Here is a 7,422-nt window from a genome sequence, read left to right on the forward strand (position 1 = left end):
GCTTCCCTTCCCTCAGGGATCACTATGCTGGGCTGCCTGTTGTCCAAAGTCCAAAAACATTGATCCATGGATTTTCACTGTTGTTTGCTGTTGTTGCTGTTGGTTGATGAGTTTTTTTGTTCTTTTTTTTTTTTAAGTCAGAGGGTAAATGTCCTGGTTACTCCATCATGCCCAAAAGTATAAGTCCTTCTATAACTGTTTTAAAATATCATCCTCTTGATGTCTAACTGCCTTCTTCCCTGTTGAGAAATTACCTGTCGGTCTTAATGTTTTTCTCCTGGAGGTAAAGTCTCTGTTTTCTCTGATTGTTTCTTGTTTTTATCTTTTTCTTTGTTTTTGACAGTTTTGTGCCTAGATGTGGTCTTTGTATATTTCTTGCTTGATTTCATCCATCTTATTAAATCTCAAACTTGATATTTTTTGCCATCTTTAGGAAACTTTGGTCAATATCTCTTTCTCCTCCTTCTGAAATTCCAATTATATATATTTTATATTTATTCACTGTGTTTCCCCATATTGCTGTCACCCTGTCCTGTATTTTCCTTTTTTTTTTCCTTTATGTACATTAGTTTTGAATCTTCAAAATTGCCTTTTATTTCACTAATCCTGTCTACTGATGTTAAAGCTGTCTATTCAGGTCTTAATTTCAGATTCTGTACTTTTCAATTCTGCAGTTTCCTCTTGATTTTTTTTTTTTTGTACATTCCAATTCTCTGGTAAAATACTCACCTTTCCAAATATATTGTCTCCCCCTTTGCTTCTGTTTTCTTGAATATACTAGTCATAGTTACTTAAAAGACTGTGTGTACATGTCTACTAACTCCACTTTCTGAATCATCCATGGTCTGTTTTTGTTTTTTGCTTTCTAGATGCATGGTCCTGTATCTTGGCATGCCTATTAATTAATGGTTGACTAAATGCAAGACATCCTGACCCTCTGGAAGATTCTGTCTTCCTCCAGAGAGGGCTTAACCTTTCCTCTATTGGGAAGATTGCGTGGAAGCTAATCACCTTAATCCAGTCAGATACTATGCTGAGTTGTACCTGAGTAAGGTACATTCTGAATAAGGCTCAGTTTTCTCTGGTTTGCCTCTCCTCTGATGGCCTAGCTCACTCAAGCTTTCAAAGGTACAAGTGATAGCTTCACTGGGGCCCATTGAGATAGTCTCATCTGAGCTTTTTTAACCTCAACTTAGCACAGCTCAGAATTTGCCAAGTATTTTGAAGGGAAAACTAGGTGTGTGTTTCAGGCCCTTTGGCTCTCCAGGTCTGTCACTACAGCCTTGCAAGATTGCTGAAAGCTATTTTCTCTGTCTCTAGCAGCAGTCTTCTTCCAGGACAAAGCCCAGATTATCACTCTCTCACCTTCACCCAAAACCAGCAAAGACCTCCAGGGGAGAGCGGCTGCAGAGTTTACCTCTCTGTTCTTTCCTCTCTAGAATCTTAGTCCCCCTCTTCTTTGTTTCAGCCCCTCTCTGATACTTTTAGTAAGTTATCCAGCTTACTTTTTGTAAGTTTTCCAACTTTTCTTCTTATTCTTAGCAGGGACATTGGTCTGCCACAAACCACTCTCTTCTGGAAGCAAAATGTCAGTGAGTTTTTCATTTCTGTTATTACATTTTTTCATTTCTGAAGGTTATATTCTGATCATTCCCCAAATCCAGTTGGTCATTTTTATGGTCCCTTGTTCCTACCTCATATTTTCAATTCCTTTTTATCTTACACATTTTAAACATGCTTATTCGGTATTTGATTTCTGATCATTTTAATATCTGAAGTATTCACTGCTCCAATTTTGCGGTATTTTCCACTAGCTACATTTTTGCTGCCATATTTCTTTGGATGTTTGGTGATTCATGAATATGAGCCTATATTTCTTAGAATTATCCTCCGCGGGACTTTTCAGGGCCTGGGTTGAAGGTCGGTTCCTCCATAAAGGCTTCACATTTGCTTCTGTTAATCACCTGGGAACACATACAGGCTTTAGAGCACTTTAGAAACTTAATTGGAATTTTACTGGACCACTTAAATGATGATAATTTGGGTTGAAAACCCACATGAGGGCTAGCTTATGGTTATAAAATTCATGACAGTTCCCATGTTTATGGATTGGAGGAATTAATATTGCTAAAATGTCCCTACTACCAAAAGTAATCCACAGATTCAATGCAATCCCTATCAAGGTTCCAGTGGCATTTTTCACAGAAGTATAGAAAACAATCCTAAAATTTAAATGGGACACAAAAGACCTCAAATAGCCAAAGCAATTCTGAGAGAACAAAGTAGGAGGCATCACACTTCTGATTTCAAGCTATACTATAAAGCTGAGAACGGTACTAGCAGAAAAAGAGACAAACAGACCAATGGAAGAGAATTGAGTTTATCAACTAATATTTGACAAGGGAGCCAAGAATACTCGAGAAAGGACAGTTTGTTCAATAATGGTGCTGGGGGTGGGGGGTACTTGGATAGTTAAGTCAGTGAAGCATCTAACTCTTGATTTTGGCTCAGGTCATGACTTCATGATTCATGGTTTTTAGCCCCATGTTGGGCTTTGCACTGACAGCACGGAGCCTGCTTGGAATTCTCTCTCCTGTCTTTCTGCCCCTCCTCCCACTCTCTCTCAAAATAAATAAGTAAACAAAATAAATAAATAATGGTGCTGGGAAAACTGGATATTCACATGTAAAAAAAAAAAAAAAAATGAAACTAGACCCTGTCCGGCACCACTCACAAAAATTAACTTGAAATCAATTAAAGGCTTAAATATAACACCTGAAACCATGAAACTCTTAGAAGAAAACATAGGAACAAAGCTCCTTGACATGGGTCTTGGCATTGGTTTTTTGGATATGACACCTAAAACACAAGCAACAAAATCAAAAATAAATAAGTGGGATTACATCAAACTAAAAAGCTGCACAACAAACAAAACCATTGACAAAGTGAAAAGACAACCTGCAGAATGGGAAAAAATATTTGCAACCGTATATCTGATAAGGGATTAATATCCAAAACATATAACTCATTAGCATAAAAACAGTCCAATTAAAAATGAACAAAAGACCTAATTAGGCATTTTTTCCAAAGAAGATATATAAAGGGCCAACAGGTATATGAAAAGATACTCAACATTACTAGGCATTAGGTAGAAGCAGATCAAAACCACACAGGGATATCACTTCATACCTGTTAAAGTGGCCATCATCAAAAAAGATAATAAATAAATGCTGGTGAGGGAACCCTTGTATATTGTTCGGATTATAAACTGGCACAGCCACTATGGAAAACAGTATGGAAGATCCTCAAAAATTTAAAAATAGAATTACCATATGATCCAGCAATTCCACTTCTGGAAATATGTCCAGAATACATGAAAACACTAACTCAAAAGGATGTCTGCACCCTCATGTTTCTAGAACCATTATTTACAATAGCTAAGACATAGAAACAACCTAAGTGTCCACCAACAGACAAATAGATAAAGAAGCTGTGGTCTATCTACACAATGGAATATTATTCAGTCATAAAAAAGGAAATGCTGTCATTGCAACAACGTGGATGAAACTTGAGGGCATTATGCTAAGTGAAATAAGACAGACAAAGACAAATACTGTATGGTCTCACTCCTATGTGGAATCTTAAAAAGTGTTCATAGAGGGAGATATTTTTTTATTCTCCATTCATAGCCCAAGTTTAAGATTTTTTCCTTGAGTGGACCCTGGACTTTGTCCCCTATCCCCTGTGCCACTAAGAAATACATGAAAACCAAAGCTCAAATTCACCCCCATCATAGGGCAAATGCTTTCAAAGTAAAAACTGCTTACCATTGAGGGTTCCCAGTTTTCCTTAGGTTTAGGCCTCTGTGTATTCCTCACCAACTAGCCAATACACTGATGGATTTGCGAAGATATCTGTCATTTTCTATCCAGCATTTTTAGTTGCTTACTGAGAGAGGTTCCAGGTTCATCATAGCAGGAAACAGTAGTCAGGACTGAATGTTATTAAATGTGTACACATACACACCCACCCACCCACCCACACACACACACACACACACAGATATAATTGCACTGCTAATAAAATTTTCTGAATTTAGTTCCAAATTTAGTATCACTTGTATACATGATTAAAATGAGTAGATAATAAATTTACTTTCCAAGATCCATAATTGCAGCTCTTTGTCCCCACCAGTAACTACAAGCAGTTTTTCATTAAAGAAAAGAAAATGATTGAATAATCCAAATTAGCCTGGGCAAGAAAACTAACAGCTGCTTAAAATGAAATGTTTGAGTTATGAGCCATGTGCCACTTTGGTTTATCTGCAGCCAAAAGGTTTAGAATCCTTATTCAATTAACCATGTTGCTTGGGAGGGCCTGGTTGCCCTGAATAAGAGCTGCCTGGTGATGAGTAAGAGGTATTCGTGACACACAAGTTCAGACCTTGCAACTCTGTTTTTGTTGTTTGAACTTTCTTCTCCGTTGTAGCTAGGGATCCGGCGTGGAATTTAAACACTTGTGTGGTAACTCCATTCCTTCAGCCATTGTGTTGTTAAGCTCTAGCTAACGAACTTTTAACACTGGCTTGATGTAAAGCAAGACTGAGAAAATAGCCCCCATCAACATTTCTGGTTTTATAATTAAAAACTGTATGATTTCTGTGTCTTTAAGAAGTAAGATGCTCATGCCTGTGGAGTCCAGCTGTTCCCCCAAAAGTAACCTTCCTAATATGTGTGAAAAATAAATAAACCAAGGTGCATCTAAGAAAGCTGAAATTAAGAAATGACTTACATTTCAAAAATCATACCTCCTGTAACAGAAACTCCAACATGCATACCTGTATTAAAACTTAGGAACTTTGCCTAAAATAAAGGAAACAAACTTATGTAACATTTGGAAAGGTGAGTATTGCTAAACATACCGGTCAAGTATACTTTGTCTCATGTGGCCCTTTTCTTCCAGGCCAACAGTTTTTGTTGCCTAGGGAGATCCTCCTGATAATGTCACAAAGAATGTTTCTCAGACCCATATAGATTGTGTACACGTCGGCTTGCTAAAGACAAGTTTTGATTTTAAGTCTCTAAGCTTCAGTTTGTTTCTAAGCATACTGTTTGAAACAAAAAGCAGGTGAATAGACGAGAGAAGACTCAATTTTTCTCCCACTCATCAACCACTTCTGAAGATGATTCTGGCTGAGAAAATTTAAATACAGTTTGAATAATGATATGTAATTTGACATAAAATGTCTCAGAATTTGAAGAATTACTTTGAAGAATTACTATCCACTTGAACATACACACTGATTTCTGATGTTTTACGTCACAATCTTTTCATGTTACAAAATTAGATTTGCTTTTTGCATCTTATTTTCTTCAACTGCAGTCATATTATAAAGCACAGTTGTATACTTTCATTTAGGTGACATGAAGACATCTTTTCATTTAAGTTAATACCTAATCTTGTTTGTCAAATAGAAGCAAAGAAACACCTTTGAAATCAGCAGTTTCAATTAAAACTTCAGTCATATCAAAATAATCATTTCATTTCTGTGTTTATAAAAAATGCAACAGCTGTTCAGGAAGTACAGCTATATCGCAGACTGAAATTTTAAATGTTGCAGATATTATTGTCTTTCAGTTGCGGTAAGACAAACAGTGGTTTTATTATTTCAAGAATCAAAGAATGAACCGTATATGTACTGTTTTGTTTGGGTTGTTTGTTTTTTAGATTTTTTAGGAAAGTTTTCTGGTTCCATATTAGATTTAAAAAAAAAAAACAACCAATTGACCAAATCATACCTGGAAACTCGGGCACATTATTTTGTTTTCATATGGATGGCAAGAAAATTAATAGAATTGACTTTCTTTCATACTAATACCTTTGACCTGTGCTCCAAGCCTACTCTCCATTTCAGTTCCTACCCTATATTTTCATTATTGAATTCATTTACCATTTGTAAGCCTCTACTCAGTCAAATCCACCTTAGTGTGTTTAAATCCAATTCATCCTTCAAGAATACTTATGTGCCACCCCCGACATGAAGCTTTCCCTAATTCCCCACCCTAACCTCACCACCAAGCCACAGTTAATCTCTCTTCTATATGCCTCATAGCTCTGTCTTCATCTGTATTAGGGCAGTTATTAGTATTCCTGTATAGTATTCCTGTACTATCTCCCATTACAATGCAGCTTCTCCAGGTCAGAGATTGTCCATATTTCTCTGCACAGGTAAAATACTTGGTAAATAGTCATTCTTGTTAATGACAAAAACTAAATCTTCCAACTGTATTGTTTTATAAACATTTGTGTGATGTGTCTTTTAATAAAAGATGAAGATTTGAGTGTCATTTCCCAAAACAGTGGTGTTAAAATACATTAGCATGTCAAATTATTTAGCACTTGGCATATTATCAGGTGAAACGTGCTCATCTGAAGACTTTAACTTTTAACCATAATAAGTTTAAAGTGAAGAGTTTCGGTCTTTTGTGTTGTTTGTTTGATTTTGATTAGGTTTGGTTTTTTAAGCAGAATTTCTTGTGTAACTGTCAAATGTTGGTCCCTGTAAAGTTGAAATCTCACTCTATGATAAAGTGAAGACATGGTTCCATTGTCTTGGAAAGTTTAAACAAAATTTCCAGACCCCAAAATAGGCCATTTAACTCTTTATTGAACAACGCTAATAACTAAATTGCTTTCTGGAATCAAGGGTATCAAAAATCAAAGAGAGAGAATGCAAGCAATGTATAAACCAATGTGTGTTTGGATGTCTTTTGATATTGCTGTGATGTACTTTAAATCATGATTTCAAATTCATTGATTCTTCATTTCCAAAAAGTAAAATTTCCTAAATTCTGATTATTTTGATAAATTTTCTTGTTATTTTACTTTCTAGTTACATATTATTCTTTTAGTTCTAAGCCATATTTTAAGATATGTGAGAACAAATAAATTGTGCATGAACATTTCCCATCAAGTGGCAGCTTCAAAAATTAATATCTAGCAACTAATTTTCTCTCTCTTTTCCACCAGTTTTCATTATGTAACTTGTTTAATGAAGATCCTAAAGCTTAAAAAATACATATCATTTTCCAATAAATAGGTCAGTTATATCAAAGCCTTTTTGAAACACTCAAGCATAGAATATTCACTACATTTACTTGTATGACTATGAATGACATTAACACACTGAAAATCTTTAAGTTCCTTAAAGAAGTTTTTTCTCATAAATTCACCCTGGCTGTCTAACCAAATTACATTTTCAAGAAAGTATGTCCTCTGAAATTGCTTATAGTATGTACCTCACACACAAAGTTACCTATCTTAGTTACTCTGGTTGCCAGGAGAGTGATTCACTTTCAATAACAGTATTTTGTTTGTAATTTTCTAGGAACTACAGCCCTTTACTCATCAAGCAACAGTAAA

The 7,422-nt window shown here is 35.6% G+C and overlaps 1 long non-coding RNA gene across 2 annotated transcripts; it reads right to left on the bottom strand.

Moving 5' to 3' along the window:
• Positions 1–538: 538 nt before the first annotated feature.
• LOC144616661 (uncharacterized) lies at positions 539–4,963 on the bottom strand. 2 transcript variants are annotated; one of them, XR_013556131.2, is made up of 2 exons: positions 4,922–4,963; positions 539–1,964 (listed from the first exon to the last, which is right to left on the bottom strand). It is a non-coding gene; the product is annotated as an uncharacterized LOC144616661 (long non-coding RNA). The 2 variants fall into 2 exon arrangements; XR_013556132.2 differs by lacking the exon at positions 4,922–4,963 and adding an exon at positions 3,828–3,913.
• Between the last annotated feature and the right edge of the window lie 2,459 nt (positions 4,964–7,422).

This window comes from Panthera onca, chromosome B3 (genome assembly GCF_046562875.1).
Source record: "Panthera onca isolate mPanOnc1 chromosome B3, mPanOnc1 haplotype 2, whole genome shotgun sequence".
NCBI lineage: Eukaryota > Metazoa > Chordata > Mammalia > Carnivora > Felidae > Panthera > Panthera onca.